Here is a 17692-nt window from a genome sequence, read left to right on the forward strand (position 1 = left end):
CAATTTCTATGGGGTGGGAAGCAGGAAAGACTCCGAAGGTAAATAATGTACAGGCCGCTACCCTCAGGGGGGAAGTCTGTCCCAGATATTGCTACGAAGCTACGAAGCAGAAAATCTGTGGGAAATAGAGAGCATAGGTCAATATCTCAAGAAACTGTGAAAAACATTATCATGTTTAAGTAAAGAATGTGATTTGAACCAGAAAAAAAGAAATTGTTGCTATTTAACTGGTACCGTGTCAAAATGTAATGAGATGTGATCATATATACTGTTTTAAGTATGTATATTAATGTAAAGCTTTCTAATTTGTGATGTCCTGTATTTTTTTTGTGAAAAGAAAATAAAGTTCATAAAAATCGAAATCGGTTCACCCAGGGCGAGGCTCGGCCATTGCACTCCGGCTGTGCTGACCCCTGCGAATTCCCCAAATGTGGGAATCTCGACTGCATAATTTCTGGTAGTGGGGGACTGCGTTCGCGCTCTCCCCTGATGTGCTTGGTTCAATATCGGATACGGAAGAGTTACGACACCATGAGCTGCGATACGATCCAGTTCGAAGGGAGTCGATTCCACTGCTGGTTCTCGGTTTCTTTTAGTTAGAGGTCCGGAGAAGCATTTCAAGCTCGTTGCACTACTCCTTCCGGACATTCATTCCCTTTTCAAAGTCAGTCGTTTTGCTGTAGTCTGTATTATTTAGGCTGATTATCGAGGTTAGCCTTTATTTGGTCATGGGGGCCTCGGTACTGTATGCTAATTCTCAAGACAGTTTCACCCGTTTTCTGATTGCTAGGTTCTGTACCAGTGCAGACATGTCAAACAGTGAATGGCTGTACCTCTATTGTATCCCTGCTCAATTAATGAAATCAGTAATAAATGAATATATGTATAGTTATATGAAAAACAAGTGGTTTATCGACTCATCTTCATTTGCAGATTTAGAGGCAGATTCGATATTCGTTTTACAAATGGGTTTTTTTTTATATGGGTCACACACATGCCATAGCAACAAAACATCTCTAGAGATGAGGCTATAGATCACCTTTCCATCCTCCAGGTTTTCCTCCCAAAGCCTACGGCACCAACGGCAACCCCTGCTGGCCGAGAGAGCAAAAGCTTGCAGCACCTGGTATTCCCAGGAAGTCTCACATCCAAGTATTAACCAGGCCCAACCCTGCTTGGCTTCCAAGATCAGACGAGATTGGGCACATTCAGGGTGGTGTGGCCGCAAGCGAAAGCCATGGCGCCTAACTCGCTACTTGAAGCTGTGTGTGGCTGGGGCTCTGTGCCCCCCGAGTTGGACTGAAGGATCGTTCGTGTGCAACTCTTTGGAAAGGAGCCTCTTTCCAAATTGCATTGCGTACCTGGATGTTGGCGAATGTGTTCCCTTGTGTTGGCTTGTCCTGCACTGGAGGAGAACAAACAAACTGCACGGAGGAGCACAAGGCAAGTCTTCACAAGACAAAAACCTCCAGTGCACAGCACTCTGAAAACATTTCTGGGCTGTCGCGTGTTTATTTCAGCACATAAAGCACACCAGTCCAACACGTCGGCCGGGCGCGCGGCGCCTCCGCCCTCTTGTGGCTTGCGGCGTCAGAGCAAGAGGCTTCTTCTCGCTGCCTTTCCGCTGTGTTGCAGAGCCCCGAGAGGGAACCTGGAGCGCACACTTTGTGGGGGGCGCTCTGCCCCCGGTCTCTTGCGCGAGTACTAAATCTCACGGCGCCAGCCAGCGGCCAGGAGACAAATACAATATCGCGGGACAGGGGGGCCTCGTCATTGATTGTTACATATGAGACGGGGATTAGGAGGAGACCCCGACTGATTGGTAAAGGGGAACACTAAAAGACCGACAAATGACTCGTTCCCACCGGAGCTGAATGTACCTGCATGTGTCGTGTCGTCTACTTCCCCCGCCCCGCTGTGCTTGCTGTATTGTCTTTGAAGCCGGCCCCCGAGACGAGACGGGCTGTTCCTGTGCCCCAATTAACACTTTACAGGTGCCATTCCCCGGCATTGTGGCCATTGTCGGTGGTCACACGCGATAAGATGAGGTGGAGAAGAGCATGCCCAGCGCGAGACATTCAAGGAGGGGGCTGTGCGAGGTGAGGTGCGACACGCCGGAGCCCCGACGCTGCTAATGCGGAGCACTTGTTGAACTGGCATTGAAAGGACGTGTGCGCACGGAGCGAGCCTTCCCTGCGGCGGAGGGTGGTACCAGTTACATAGCAACAATTTCTTTTTTTCTGGTGTAAATCACATTCTTTACTTAAACATGATAATGTTTTTCACAGTTTCTTGAGATATTGAACTATGCTCTCTATTTCCCACAGATTTTCTGCTTCCTCCCTCCTTTCTCTCCACAGATCTCTGAGGTAATAGTTCTCTTGGGTGATGAACAGGGCCAGGCTACCTGCTGCCTTGACTGGGACCTCGATGCCTTTGAACAGCCCCATGTTCCTCACTCTCCACAGGGCGTCTTTCCCACTGTTCACCACGGCCCAGATCCTGTCAAACACGTCAGGAGGAAGTTTGACAGGAGAGATGCCGATGTAGCGGCAATGCTTGTTAATAAGACAGAATTAAGCGGTGGTATTCTGTCCTAAATGAGGCCCCATCTCACCTTCCATCTCTGTGGTGCAGCCACAGAGAAAGTATTCATGCAGGCTGATTTAAGATGTTTTCTTTTGATAAGGGACAGCTCCCAGATGGGGATGCACTTAGCTAAGCCTGGCTATCATGATCAATGGTCATCCATTGGCGCCTATCTGTCTAGGGAGTGCCAAATGGACATCTGGACTGCATTCCTAAGTGTCAAGAGTAAGTGACTCATATCTCACCTTGATCAACCAATCAGGGACTGGCAGGGCGTGGTAATACCACGTGGGTCTCCAATGCCAGCCAAACTCTCAACCAATCAGCACACATCTGTGTCTTGGTCAAAAAGTGAGCGCAAGCTCAGATCGGGGCTCTCCTTGGCCATTGTCGCACATCCTCAGAGACAATCATGTGACAACTGCTGTTGTCTGCAAAGGGACTTGGACTTTGTTCTAAGCGCAAGGCCGAGGATCCCGTACGTACTCAGAATTCAGAAAGCTTTTAAGCGCAGGAGGCGCCCTATCCCCGCTCGCTCGCTCATTCCCCTGTTCACACGTGCAGTGCGGCGTGTCCGTCTGTTTATTTGTCAGCTTTGGCGAGACACGGGTGCTTGTGTATTAGCGTGAGCGTTTTTTATTCTGATCATGAACAGTTAAACAAGTCCGCAAAGGATCGAGGAAAGGTTTATCGCCAGCTGAAAAGAGACACAGCGCTTCGGCTGTGGAGACTTGTTCGGCTGGCGTTCGGAGAGTCGCGTTTTTCAGAATTGTATTGAAATCGTTTTCCACAGAGCTCAGATGTCAAAGCACAGCAGCAGCTCTCCACAGCGATCCTCTATAGCGCCCTTTCTCCCGCAGCTCCGTCCTCATTGGAAGGAAGCAAGAGTGAAAGGCTGAAGTGAAATAGAGCGGGGACGAAGGCAGTGAAGAGAGAGAACGTGGGAAGAAGAGAAAAACGCAAGGGGAAAAAAGCAGCGTCGTAAAAGAGGTGACGGAGCTGTCCTCTCAATAAGAAGGGTGCCAGCGAGCCTTGCTCTCGCTTACGGCCACACCCCCTTGAGCACGCCTGATCTCGTCTGATCTCGGAAGCTAAACAGGGATGGGCCTGGTTAGAACTTGGATGGGAGACCGCCTGGGAATACCAGGTGCTGTAAGCTTTTAAGCGCAGGAGGCGCCCTATCCCCGCTCGCTCGCTCATTCCCCTGTTCACACGTGCAGTGCGGCTTGTCCGTCTGTTTATTTGTCAGCTTTGGCGAGACACGGGTGCTTGTGTATTAGCGTGAGCGTTTTTTATTCTGATCAGGAACAGTTTTACAAGTCCGCAAAGGATCGAGGAAAGGTTTATCGCCAGCTGAAGAGAGACACAGCGCTTTGGCTGTGGAGACTTGTTCGGCTGGCGTTCGGAGAGTCGCGTTTTTCAGAATTGTTCTGAGATCGTTTTCCACAGAGCTCAGATGTCAAAGCACAGCAGCAGCTCTCCACAGCGATCCTCTATAGCGCCCTTTCTCCCGCAGCTCCGTCCTCATTGGAAGGAAGCAAGAGTGAAAGGCTGAAGTGAAATAGAGCGGGGACGAAGGCAGTGAAGAGAGAGAACGTGGGAAGAAGAGAAAAACGCAAGGGAAAAAAAGCAGCGTCGTAAAAGAGGTGACGGAGCTGTCCTCTCAATAAGAAGGGTGCCAGCGAGCCTTGCTCTCGCTTACGGCCACACCCCCTTGAGCACGCCTGATCTCGTCTGATCTCGGAAGCTAAACAGGGATGGGCTTGGTTAGTACTTGGATGGGAGACCGCCTGGGAATACCAGGTGCTGTAAGCTTTTAAGCGCAGGAGGTGCCCTATCCCCGCTCGCTCGCTCATTCCCCTGTTCACACGTGCAGTGCGGCTTGTCCGTCTGTTTATTTGTCAGCTTTGGCGAGACACGGGTGCTTGTGTATTAGCGTGAGCGTTTTTTATTCTGATCAGGAACAGTTTTACAAGTCCGCAAAGGATCGAGGAAAGGTTTATCGCCAGCTGAAAAGATACACAGCACTTCGGCTGTGGAGACTTGTTCGGCTGGCGTTCGGAGAGTCGCGTTTTTCAGAATTGTATTGAGATCGTTTTCCACAGAGCTCAGATGTCAAAGCACAGCAGCAGCTCTCCACAGCGATCCTCTATAGCGCCCTTTCTCCCGCAGCTCCGTCCTCATTGGAAGGAAGCAAGAGTGAAAGGCTGAAGTGAAATACAGATGCAGCCATTCAAAATGAGCGTTAAAAACCCGCGGTTCAGTAACCGTAGGGCACCGCGGTAAGTGATTGGCTGGCCAAAATGACCGACAGGGGCACTCGTGGTGCATTGGTTGGTAGTGAAAAGATTTAATCATTTAATATCTTTACTGTGCACGTTTCAATCCACTTAGTTTTGAATATTTATATGGAATTTTACCACTAAAGGGAAATTTTAGTAGCTGAGCATAAAAAGAAGAGGAGCATAACGCATCTGAAGGTCATAAAAGATATTAATTTAGGAACATAAACATTACTGTATGTACATAAACTGTACTGTGTATGGCTGGTCTTGATAGTTTAAAGAAAAAATACACACCAGTCTTCCATTTCTCCCTAAACATTTTAAGCATGAAAGTTTTATGAAACGATACCCAAATAAGTGATTGCTGTATAGAATGAATTTTAATTTTTAAAAATTATTTAACACAAAAATTAAGCTGTTTACATCTTCCGCCTGAGAACAGTCACCCGTTGCTACCCAACGCAGAAACACAGCCACTAACTAGCAAAGAGAGGACATTAGCTAGCCAATATGATAAAGAAATAAATGATTATTTTGTTTATTTCTTTTGCACATTTATTTGAACATTTCCATCGATTGTACAAGCACTTGGAAACTGTCCAATCCCTAGTTCATCAAGCATTTACCGGTCTGGCGCCGGTCTATGTCTTCTAGGATATAATGCCAGCGAACTCTTGTTTTTATGTCCACTATAACTACGCTGGGCAAACGTTCCAAGGTCAAATTCTTCCAGCACGGGGGTACTTTTAAAGCGGAGACGACGGCACCGAAATTTTTTGGCGTGCCTTCTCTTTAAAGCCCTGGCCAAATATGAAGACAGTACGTACAGTTATAATTCAAACGGAATTAAAAACTACACATCCCAGTTACCATGGTGGTGCTTGTGATCATTGCGTTTAACCAACGAAACAGGGCGAAAAATCAGTCACATGACTTTGGGGCAGAGTTTCAAAAGCTTAACCTATCAGCAACAAAGCGAAATTTACACGATAGGCTACCTCAAACTGTCAGTTACACGACTGTGTATGTCGCTTAAGCCACTCCTATTTGGCATTTTAGTTATGGAGGCGAGAAGACGCCCCCCCCCTCTCTGGGTGTCTGATTTGCCGCCATCTTTAACTGTTCGGTGTCTGAATCGGAGTAGCTACGCGTACGAAATAAAGTTAATCCCAACTACAAAACATATATTTTTGTGGTAGGAGGGCGCAAAACATCAGTATTTACTGCTATTAATTACTGTACGTTTTATAGTTGAAATCTGAGCCTAGATATAAAGTTAGATATAAAGTTAAAATCTCGACAAAGCAATGTAGGAAATACAGAGAAAATAAATCCTTTCTGACATCTAAAATCAATTTCGATCAAGGTCTCTAAAACGAACAAGAAAAAGAGGATTTTCGGAGGGCAATTACGCTGTGTTTATATAGAATAACTGATTTATGAGCAATCTAATTTCTTGTTCGTTTAAAACAGTGAAATGTCAGCTGCAAAAGATCGCACCAGAAACAGCACTCTCTCTGCCTGTCATAGACGTTCAAGAAAGGCTGAATGAAGTCATGTCAAGTACAATAATTCGGTGATCAATAATAACAGTTGTAGGACAGTATATAAGGAGGATAAGGATTTTGAAGTTGACTCGAAATCTGATAGGTAACCATTGCAAGGACTTGAAAACAGGTATAATGCATCCCTGATAGGATTCTTGCTGTCATATTCTGAACATATTGAAGATTGCTCAGTGTGGATTTAATTTCCCCAGTGAACAGGATGTGCATTTATTAATTCTAGAAAAAAAGCCTTTCTTGATTTCTCTAGTTCTTAGTTTCTCTAGTTCCCTTTAAAATAAACTATTATTCCACAATGCAGAGAATTACATGGCCAGTATTTACACATGATATTTGTGATTTAAAGAAATTAACACAAGCAGCTTTTGGAGATTTAAGTGTTGGCTGAGTTATTGCAGGATAAAAGACTAGAGATGTTGGCAAGAAGAAGATAATTTGGGGAAAGCTGAGGAATACACTTATAACAAGAACACTTCCTAATGGGGTTAGGCATACTTTTGATGAAGATGATGAAGTTAACAGACTATATGTTTACATAGATACTGAAATAAGGATTGTATTTTAGATAATGTGTAGTTGCTGGCATTGAACTGTGTGTTGGATGCACATGAATTGAAGGAATGGGCAAACATAGCTGATGCGGATCCACAGAGCCAGCATATTAAGATGTTTATAATTAGAGGCAATTTGTTTAAATAACTAGGTATGGATACTGATGTGCAAGAGAAGTGGAAAGGCTGTTTCCTTAAGCCAGCACTATGAGATATTTTATTCTCAGTGAGATGCTGCCATTTCATAGTGGGTTTCTAACACTGTGTATAGTTCCATCCACACAGTGCCTTTACTTCCATCCATTTCTAATCTCTTTATCCAGTACAGAGGATTTGGAGCCTATCCCAGTAAGCAACGGACACAAGGCAGAATACACCCTGGACATAGCGCCAGTCCATCACAGGACAGACAGACACAAACACACACACACCAGGGCCAATTTTCCCATAAACCAATTAACTTACCAGTATGTTTTGGAGTGCAAGAGGGAGTCATATCACACATATGGAGAAAAACCATGTGACCCAGAGAGAACATGTAAACCCCACACACACAGGATGGCAGGAATTGAACCTAGGACCCCAGTGCTGCAAGATAGCAATGCTAACCACTTTGCCACCATTATAAATGGATGGATATCTTAGTTATCTTTTTAGTTCACAGGTTTGCATGCATAATTTAATTTTGAAAGCCACTGAGACATCAGGTACAACTGTTGTATTTATGAAAAAGAAACAAAACAAAAAACATACTAACAACTGTGCCATCCTACTCCTTAGTTAATACATTTTATTATTCATAAACAGTTAACATTGTTAGCAAAATATTTTGAATTATATTTAACCCTATTTTTTCTTTAGTTTTGTATTTAACTTATTATATGATAGTCAGACTTAATGTATATTTGAACAATGAAAATATATTTTTACAAGATGCGGGGGAAAGTGCAACAGCTTATTACAGTGCTAAATTCTTATATTATTGATTGCTAATAGTTTATGCTAACACCTAACTTTCTTAATTAGATGTTTTTAAAACAGTGAACTAAGTGTAACATACTATTCAGAAATACAATCGAAAATAGTTTTGTGGTGTTTGTATGGATGAAACGTTTCTAAAATGTATAACGTAACAAAATTAATGTAATGTCATTAGACAGAACAACACGTTTCTGGTTTGTTTTAATTAGCTAGTATTAGTTAGTAGTTAGTAGTTTTAATTTAATTAGTATTGCAATTCGCACTGATTCCCTTGTGAAGATATGGACTTAAGAATATTCGTGCATGGTCAAAAAAATGGCATTAAGCACTTAAAATTAATATGGTTAATAATAGTAAACTGTAACGTGCTGTAACAAGATCGGATAAACTGCGAAGAAAATGCTTTCAGAGAAAATGTTTCAGGTGTGAAGAACATAGATCTCAAATGCAATTTCAACAAAAACCTGTTCCCACACACCCTGCCCCCACTACCATTAGAATATACACAAAGCACTGAAATCTTTCGAGCTAATGATCAGGTGACCCGAGAGAGAGAGAGAGAAACACCAAGGGGTGCGGAACCAGGGAACTATTTACGTGGAAAACGGGCGATCTCCCCAGACTGTCCGCCCGTTTCACTGTTACCTAGCTACCTCTTTATTTAGAACTCACTAACACTGATTTTTAGTTTAGAAGGATTCAAGTAGGGTTTTAGATGAAAGGCAGCGACCTTAATCAAGCCCAAATCATAATTGAACCCATTCAGAGCCTACATTACATTTTAGCATTTCATTCTGAGCAGAAGACCCTCACACCTGAAGAAGGCTTGCATTTTCTCTCTTCTCTTTTAAGCATGTGTACAATGTGTAATACAATTACAATGTGTAATTACAATGCTGTAATACAATTTGAATCGTATGAGGGTGGGGGGGGGAGGGGGAGGTGTCTTTCGCTGGAAATCTCGCCTGCTTCTACTTTACGAGTCCCTCTCTGCCGGAGTGCTGGCTGTGACGAATTAAACCGGTTTCACAGGTTTCAATCACAGACCATGTGACATGGGAGTCAGGAAACTAACACACAGCGTCACCGGATTTGATAACGCTATAAAAACGCTATAAAATAATGTGACTAGGCACAGAACAAGTTTACAGCACAGTACAATAATAAATGCTGACCATGACTTTAGAAGCATAAATTGCCTTACACTCAATTTAAACACAAGCTGTCTTTAGCCCTCTAAGCTGGTTCATACAGAAATGTAGAGATCCAGGCTCAGAACACACAGCTTCATTAGCGAATACATATGCAGGACAACTAGAGAAGACGTTTTACAGAGGATGGATTTTTAGAAACATCCCATCAGTGACATCACTGAAGTCAACTCCTAGGTACTGTAACTGTCGTGTGGATAGTTTCACAAGAATCAGACAAAGGTTTAAGCATCGCTTGTTCTAGATAAAACTGCGAAAAAAAAACCAACAACCCATAATGTACTTCTTTGCGGGTCTGTTTGCCCAAATCATATATTCACAACGTGAAATTTAGAAAATAATATTACGTAACCAAAATCCGGAATATGGAAACAGAACCTGTGTAATTGTTGATAGATGATGTACTCGTAACATTTTTACAAGACAAACTACAACATTTAAAAAATGACTTGTATGTACTTGATATCTCTAATCAATCCACGGCGACATTGTTAAAGCAGAGTCCCAGTAAAATGAAACTAAAACGCCCTGGGCATACCGTTTCGCGCTTCATATTAGTTGCTCAAAAGTAATTTGACCGTATGAAATGCATAATATAAACCTAGAAACATATACGTGAGCAGTATTTACGTACTGTAGTATCGGTGTTAAGACATACCTCTCAAATACTGTAAATCAAGTTAAAAATATCTCAAGACCGATTCTGGTCATAATGAAACCATGTTTCGTGTATGTTTTCTTTAAAGTACCGAGACCAGCCATATAATGTATGTTTATGTTCCAAAATTAATATCGTTTATGGCCTTCACACGCGTTGCAGTATGCTCCTATTCTTTTTATGCTCAGCTACTTAGATTTCCCTTCAGTGGTAAAATTAGATATGAATATTCAATACTTAAACGGGCACAGTTAAGACATTAAATATACATATACATACTGTATACAGTACAGTTTTCATACAGTAATATGTTTATGTTCCTAAATCAATCTCTTTTATGAGCATGTGAAAGGCATGGTGAATCGATTCTCAAAAATTACTGTACTTTGCATGATTGGAAACAAATGCGTGATTGCAAAATGCTGTGGTGTTACTTTTACAAAGACGGTCAATGAAAAAAAGAATGTTAACCAGGGCAATACTTTGAGTTTACACTTACAGCTTGTCCAAGGTCATTCATTATTAATACTATTAGTAATATCTTCGTTAAAGACTTTGATGGCCACAGCTCAAACATGAGAGGTTGAGCTTTATTAGCTCCACCTTGCCAAAATTCCGGATACTATTATTTTGCTTGTCATATTATAGGAGAATTTACGGTAACTAGCGGTATTTACCGGTAACTTGCGGTAGACTGCGTACAGCGTACCGGAAAATAATGCGGTATCGCCCACGCATTTTGAATGGCTGCATCTGTATGTCCCCCAGCTCGGAGCCCATTGGGCCTGCTGGTGTGACCAGAGCTGCAGCGTCGCCATGCTGGTGGGGGTCAGTTCGGCTTTTCTGTTGGAATGAACAGGGGGGTTACATGATGGTGCTGTCTGTGGTCTGGCTGTCCTGCTGCTCTGGATGAGGGGTGCGTAGTGTGGTGCAGGTTCTTGTCCCATCCTGCTCTTGGTCCAGGTTGGAGGGTTGCACCAATTCTGAGTCTTGTTAGCTGGTATGGATGGGTTTGGGGGTGTTGATACCAGAGTGGTCCGGGGGGGGTGCAGGTGTCTCGGGGGCATTCTTGTTTTTCTGTGAGTTCAGGTTGATTCTGTTGGTTTTGCCACGAATCTCCCTCACGCAGGCAAGCGCTCCCGCATTCCCTCGAGATCTCCCCGTACCAAACGTGCACGTGTCAATCAGTCCTCTGCTTAAACCCTCATCTGCCCCCCGGTCATTGCTCATGATTGAGATTCTCTCCAGGAGCTTACCTACGAACTACGCCTTTGCCTTACTATGACTTCTCACCTGGACCTCGACCCCGCTTTTCCGACTACCGCTTTAGCCACTCGATTTTGTACCTTCGCCTGTTTTACGCTTTCTCGGATCCTGACCCCAGCCTGTCTCTTCGTTTACGCCTCTGCCTTCTGAATCCACACCGACGCAACTTCTACGCCTTCCTGGACTCCGACCCCTGCCAGTCCCTCGACTACACTTTCGCCTGTCGATTCTGTGCCTACGCCTGTGCTACGTGTGGAAGACCGAGTCAAAAGGTCAGGACAGTTGACTATGCGTGGGAAAGGTTTCTGTTCGCACCTAAGACCACTGTCTTAGGTGCAAACTAAAGCCTGTGATTCCTCACACCCATTCAACCAGAGAAAACTGAAACAGATTGTAGGATGCCAAATGGCAACCCCCTGTCCTGTTTGTTTGACTTCTGACACTGCCCCTTTCCCTGTATGTTCCTTTGATATGTTAAAGTATTGCCTACTTTTAATGTATAAAAAAGGAAAGTATAACTTCAGTCCAGTGAGCATGTCTTGAGTGCTAGGGGAAACCCTTTCTCTGTGATATGCTCCCCTTCAGCTGATTGTATTAAAGATCTCTGTTGACAATCTCCCAACCTGAGTGAAGACTGAGTTTTCTTCGACATACGCCTTCCCGGACTCGGACCCCTGCCTGTTTACTCCGAGTACGCCTGCGTCTCGCGCCAACCCTACCAAGGGCACCGCATTGGATCCCTATCCTCAGCAGTCAGCCCCTGCGTGACAGGTTCTGAGTGTCTTGGTTACATCCGTTTGTGTGTATAGATGAAAAAGCTATTGAAGAGCACCCCGACACCCCCCACCCATCTCGGTGGAAGTTGCCATGTTCAAAAAATCCTAAAAAGATAATTAAAGTTTCACACAACAAAGCATGACTGTGAAAGGTCAGGAGGCCTGCCTAATGGTGGTGCTGGCCCCACTAGGACCTCTTCCAGCAGCAACCTTAGTTTTTCCCAGGAGGTCTCCCATCCAGGTACTGACCAGGCTCACACCTGCTTCAGTACTGAAGGCTGCTGATTATGGCCAGCAGCCATATCACCCTGCAACTCACAACTGGCAACCCACTGAAGCTAAGCAGGTGTGAGCCTGGTCAGTACCTGGATGGTAGACCTCCTGGGAAAAACTAAGGTTCCTGTGGGAAGAGGTGCTAGTGGGGCCAGCAGGGGGCGCTCACCCTGCGGTCCATGTGGGCCCTAATGCCCCAGTATAGTGACGGGGACACTATACTGTAAACAGGCGCCTTCCTTCGAATGAGATGTAAAACTGAGGTCCTGACTCTCTGTGGTCATTACAAATCCCATGGCGTTTCTTGAAAAGAGTAGGGGTGTAACCCCGGCGTCCTGGCCAAATTTCCCCATTGGCCCTTACCAATCATGGCCTCCTGATAATCCCCCTCTTTGAATTGGCTACATTTCTCTTCCCTCCTCCTCACTGATAGTGGTGAGTGTTCTGGCGCACTATGGCTGCCGTCGCATCATCAAGGTGGATGCTGCACATTGGTGGTGGTGGAGGGGAGTCCCCATTACCTGTAAAGCGCTTTGAGTGGAGTGTCCAGAAAAGCGCTATATAAGTGTAAGCAATTACATAATTATTATTATTATTAATGAGCACAACACTTGATTACAGTAAAAAAAATCATTAAAAAATAAAGAAATGTTCCACAACTCAAAGCAAGGTTGTATAAGGTTAGGGGAGCTGTCTGATGTGCAAAACACCTGGTTGCAGCACTGTGGCTGTTGTGCTTGAAGAGCTATTGACTCGTGAATAGCACCCTCCTATCACCATGTACCGCCTGTCTAATGGTGCCATATTGAAAACATCATAAAAAAATAAAGAAAAGGGACACAGCCACAGCAAGATTGTATAAGGTTAGGGGGCCTGTCTGGTGTGTAAAACACCTGGTTGCAGCACTGTGGCTGTTGTGCTTGAAGAGCTATTGACTCGTGAATACCACCCCCCTATCCCCATGTACCGGCTGTCTAATGGTGTCATATTGAAAAAATCATTACAAAATAAATAAAGGGGCCGCAGCCACAGCAAGGTTGTATAAGGTTAGGGGGCCTGTCTGGTGTGTAAAACATATGGTTTCAGCAGTGTGGCTGTTGTATTTGAATTGCTATTGAGCCATGAAGAAGACCCACCTATCCCAATGTATTACCTGTAGTGTTACCTTCAGAAAATCATAAAAAAATAAAGAAAGGGGTCACAGCCACAGCAAGGTTGTATGAGGTTAGGGGGCCTGTCTGGTGTGTAAAACATATGGTTTCAGCAGCTGTTGTATTTGAATTGCTATTGTAGCGGCAATGCTTGTTAATAAGACAGAATTAAGCGTTGGTATGCTGTCCTAAAGGAGGCCCCATCTCACCCTCCATCTCTGTGGTGCAGCCACAGAGAAAGTATTTATGCAGGCTGATTTAAGATGTTTTCTTTTGATAAGGAACAAGCTCCCAGACGGGGATGCACTTAGCTAAGCCTGGCTATCATGATCAATGGTCATCCATTGGCGTCTATCAGTCTAGGGAGTGCCGAATGGACATCTGGACTGCATTCCTAAGTGTCAAGAGTAAGTGAATTATATCTCATCTTGACCAACCAATCAGGGACTGGCAGGGCGTGGTAATACCATGTGGGTCTCCAATGCCCGCCAAACTCTCAACCAATCAGCACACATCTGGGTCTTGGTCAAAAAGGGAGCGCAAGCTCAGATCGGGGCTCTCCTTGGCCATTTTCGCGCATCCTCAGAGACAATCACGTGACAACTGCTGTTGTCTGCAAAAGGACTTGGACTTTGTTCTAAGCGCGAGGCCGAGGATCCCGTACGTACTCAAAATTCTACCAACGTGAATGCTCCGCTTGATCAACGGCAGCCTACAGTTGGACCCTCGTCAACAACCTGAATAGCTTATTCAGAAGCAGCGCTGGACCGGGAACGAACCAGCTTCTTCCCGGGCAAAAGAGTGACTTGTGAGGACTCGCGGTCACACTCTGTGCATAGAGACTTTCTACTAGCCAGCCGGACTCCTGGTAGATCCCCTCGGAGCAACGACTGCCCTGCGCGCCGCAGTCAGATTCCTCCGCCCGTCCTACTCCGAGCTGCACCTTGACTGGTTGGCCGGTAGCCAGAGGACGCCGACACAACGCCCATTGGACAACCGCTGCAACAGAGGCTGCAACAGAGCCTGTCAGCTGGTTTGGTGTTCGTGCCGGGAGATTCCAAATCCATACACAGTGGATAAGTAAACCCCATGTTCTACATTGTACGAGAATTCAATTGTACCTCAACACAAGTTGTTATCAATTTAATTCATGAGTAATGTATTTACTTCCGAGTTTAGAGTAACAGTGGGTAATAACACTGGTTAGCGATTTGGTAACCGAACGATATATATTGACATATATTCTCTGTTGTGTATCTCTTTGTGTTTGCATCTCTTCGAGATTATATACCTTGTATATTGGATAACCCTCACAGTAAGGTCTGCCGCTCGTATCCAGGCAGACTAGTATATCTTTGGTGCACAATTTATATTAATAAATGTATCTCGTGTATTGAACCCGTGTGTGTGCGTTGTAAGTTGTTCTGACGATTGATTTTCTAAAAGCTACAACGAACAACCTCGTGATTACTGTTACAATTAATAATTGTCTCAGTAAACCCATCAAACCACTACACTATTGAGCCATGAAGAAGACCCACCTGTCCCAGTGTATTACCTGTAGTGTTACTTTCAGAAAATCATAAAAAATAAAGAAAGAGGCCACAGCCACAGCAAGGTTGTATGAGGTTAGGGGCCCTGTCTGGTGTGTAAAACATATGGTTTCAGCAGTGTGGCTGTTGTATTTGAATTACTATTGAGCCATGAAAAAGACCCACCTATCCCAGTGTATACCTGTAGTGTTATCTTCAGAAAATCATAAAAAATAAAGGTTCCACAACCCAAAACAAAGCTGGGAAAAGTCAGAAGACCTGCTTAGTGTGCAAAACACTTACTTGCAGCATTGTGGGTGCTGTGATTTAAATGCTATTGGTTTGTGAACAGAATACCCCTATCCCAGTGCATTGTGCCATATTAAATAAAAGCAAGAGAAAAAGAGATTCAGAACGCAAAGCTGTGTCAGTGTTCTGCGTAAAAAATCAGTTTGAACATCATGGGAGCTGTTTTTAATAAGCTGCTGAGTAAAGAATATTTTAATCTTCCTGCTGTCAGTAGTATTGTCAATATAGTTGACCCTTACCTGAATGAAAACAGGGCGTAAAGGAAGGGTTTCAGAAATCAAACAAAGCTTTATTTCTGTGCTTACAGTCTGGGTAATTGGAGACTGCGCTGTTCTGCTTCCTATGGTCATATACAGGTTATTCGCACGAAGCCATATTGAACAGTATTTCTCGCCTTGTGAACGTCTGTACACAGCGGTCCTCCGGGTTCCAGTAAGTGCGTAATTACGCATCGATGAAAAACCGGAGGTTTAAAAAAAGATAATTAGCTCACTGATAGTTTGATGTAGAGGCTGTGGAAATATCCACAAGTCTTGGTCTTTAAAATGCATTTGGTTTGACGGCGTTCTGTGCTTCCATTGGGAAGATATGGACAAAAGAATATTCGTGCTCGGTCAAAAAAAAGTCATAAAAACGAAAAAGTAAAGGCTGAGAAAGCATTCACAATGTATTTTATACACAAAGGAAGTATTCTCGCAACTCTAAGAGGTTTAGTGGTTTAATTTTTTTTAATTGTTGAATCATATTTAAATGTTAAACAACTGAAGAGCATCTCGCTGTAGACCAGGATGGCTGAGTGGTTAAGGCGTTGGACTTAAGATCCGATGGACAAATGTCCATGTGGGTTCAATCCCCACTCCTGGTAGTGTTGTAATAAGCTTTAAGTGACAGAACACTTTGATTTACACTCTATTTAAATATGAATTTACTAAATTTCATTTCAGTTCTCTTCACTCACACTCCCTGGCATAACTGAGCTCTCACTATCGCATACTGAAGGCTTTACATGCATTAGCTGTGATACAGCTCCCAATAAAGACAGAATCAAACAGTTTGTTCTATTTCTCATGGTGAGCCTCTTCTTGATCCAAATGAAATGGATCATTTAATATGATGCCTCGAGAAAAAAAAAGGAGTGAATTTCCGCCTATAATGATTGATGCCCCATCAAACATTTTGTAACATCCCCGGAAGATTATACAGTAGAATCCTGGTTTGTGGCTTAAATTCAAGGTAAACAAGACTAAGGAAACGAGTTGGAAACTTGATGTCGAACTGGAATTTAAGTACCCAGAATATTTCACTACATTGGGCAATATGTGCCAGAGAGGAGCACTTTAAATCGCTTCGATAGCTCAGTTGGTAGCGCTGTTTCGACTCCAGCTCGAAGGAAGGTGCTTTTGTGAACTTTAATCAAATAGTTAAAATAGCGAATCTTTTTCACTCAGACGTTGATCAAAAGCTCATTAAACGATGAAGCAGAGGCTCTTGTTCCGAATTCAGCTAACATCTGGTTGTCTTGTTTTGGCCAAGATCTGATCTTTGAATTAAGGGACTACGCTGTCTGATTTGTAATTCAAAAGTAGATACAAATGTCACTGTTTTCAAAGGATAGGTACTTAATTGGCTTTATGATTTGGTATTGATTTTGTATCATTATATTATTACGTTTGTGCTTTCTGTGTTTTTTATCGTATTGTGAACTAATTTTTTAAACAAATGCTAACAAAGGCAAACACAGCACAAATCTGTTTATACCAGCGGTGAATTGTACATTTTTATTAAGTACAATCTACTGTATTTTTTAAAAAAATGGCATACTGTGCACGATATGTTGCAGAAACACAACCTGATATTTTCATAATTATTATTTTAATCATTTGACAAGTATGAGGTCCGGGATCCAAATCTTCAGTTCTGATTTTTTTAAAGTGATATCTTCTCTTCCTCTCGTGAAAATCACAAGATGTGAGCAAATGTTTTTTGTTCTTTTTTTTTCACGTTGCGATCCAAAGAGCCTCAGACGCACAGTCTGACAGTAACCAAACCAGAATGGATTCTGCTGGGAGCCAGACTGAGCTCAATCTCACTCCCTGTGCTGAAAACAGAATTATCTCTTCCACGAACATCGTCTACAGCTGCTAGATATTGCTCTGCGTCCTACTGCTCCAGCAATTCCTTTGACCAAAGACAGATCACTTGTGCGCTTTTAAACTTCTTGCCACTACAGGCTCTTTGATGACTCATGCTGACTGTCCTGTGAATCCAAAAGAAAATGTTAAAGCTGATACATTTTCGATTGTAATTTGCAGTTCAGTTCAGTTCAGTTCAAGGTGCTTTATTAGCATGACCGATAGGTACAATCAGTGTTGCCAAAGCAAATAAAAATAATAAAATTAACATAGAACAAAACAAAAAATAGAAGTAAAATAAAATCTACAGACATGTTACAGACATTTACAACAAAGACATATTATATAATATTGACATATACTGTAGGCGGCTGGAGCATTATTGGGAGACGGACTCACTGTTCCTCAGGCTG

General features: G+C 43.4%; 4 non-coding genes and 2 pseudogenes across 4 annotated transcripts; 4 read left to right on the top strand and 2 right to left on the bottom strand.

The window, feature by feature from the left end:
- LOC138242338 (zinc finger protein 850-like) overlaps nt 1–17692 on the bottom strand; it is a 1462105-nt pseudogene that overhangs the window by 1174562 nt on the left and 269851 nt on the right.
- LOC138243557 (U1 spliceosomal RNA) lies at nt 319–489 on the top strand. Its single transcript, XR_011192212.1, has one exon. It is a non-coding gene; the product is annotated as a U1 spliceosomal RNA (small nuclear RNA).
- Nucleotides 1112–1230, bottom strand: LOC138217327 (5S ribosomal RNA). Its single transcript, XR_011181039.1, has one exon. It is a non-coding gene; the product is annotated as a 5S ribosomal RNA (ribosomal RNA).
- On the top strand, nt 3630–3748 carry LOC138217846 (5S ribosomal RNA; annotated as a pseudogene).
- Nucleotides 4286–4404, top strand: LOC138216101 (5S ribosomal RNA). Its single transcript, XR_011179813.1, has one exon. It is a non-coding gene; the product is annotated as a 5S ribosomal RNA (ribosomal RNA).
- trnal-uaa (transfer RNA leucine (anticodon UAA)) lies at nt 15930–16012 on the top strand. Its single transcript has one exon. It is a non-coding gene; the product is annotated as a tRNA-Leu (tRNA).

The sequence above is a fragment of the Lepisosteus oculatus genome, chromosome 14, assembly GCF_040954835.1.
Source record: "Lepisosteus oculatus isolate fLepOcu1 chromosome 14, fLepOcu1.hap2, whole genome shotgun sequence".
In the NCBI taxonomy this organism is placed as follows: domain Eukaryota; kingdom Metazoa; phylum Chordata; class Actinopteri; order Semionotiformes; family Lepisosteidae; genus Lepisosteus; species Lepisosteus oculatus.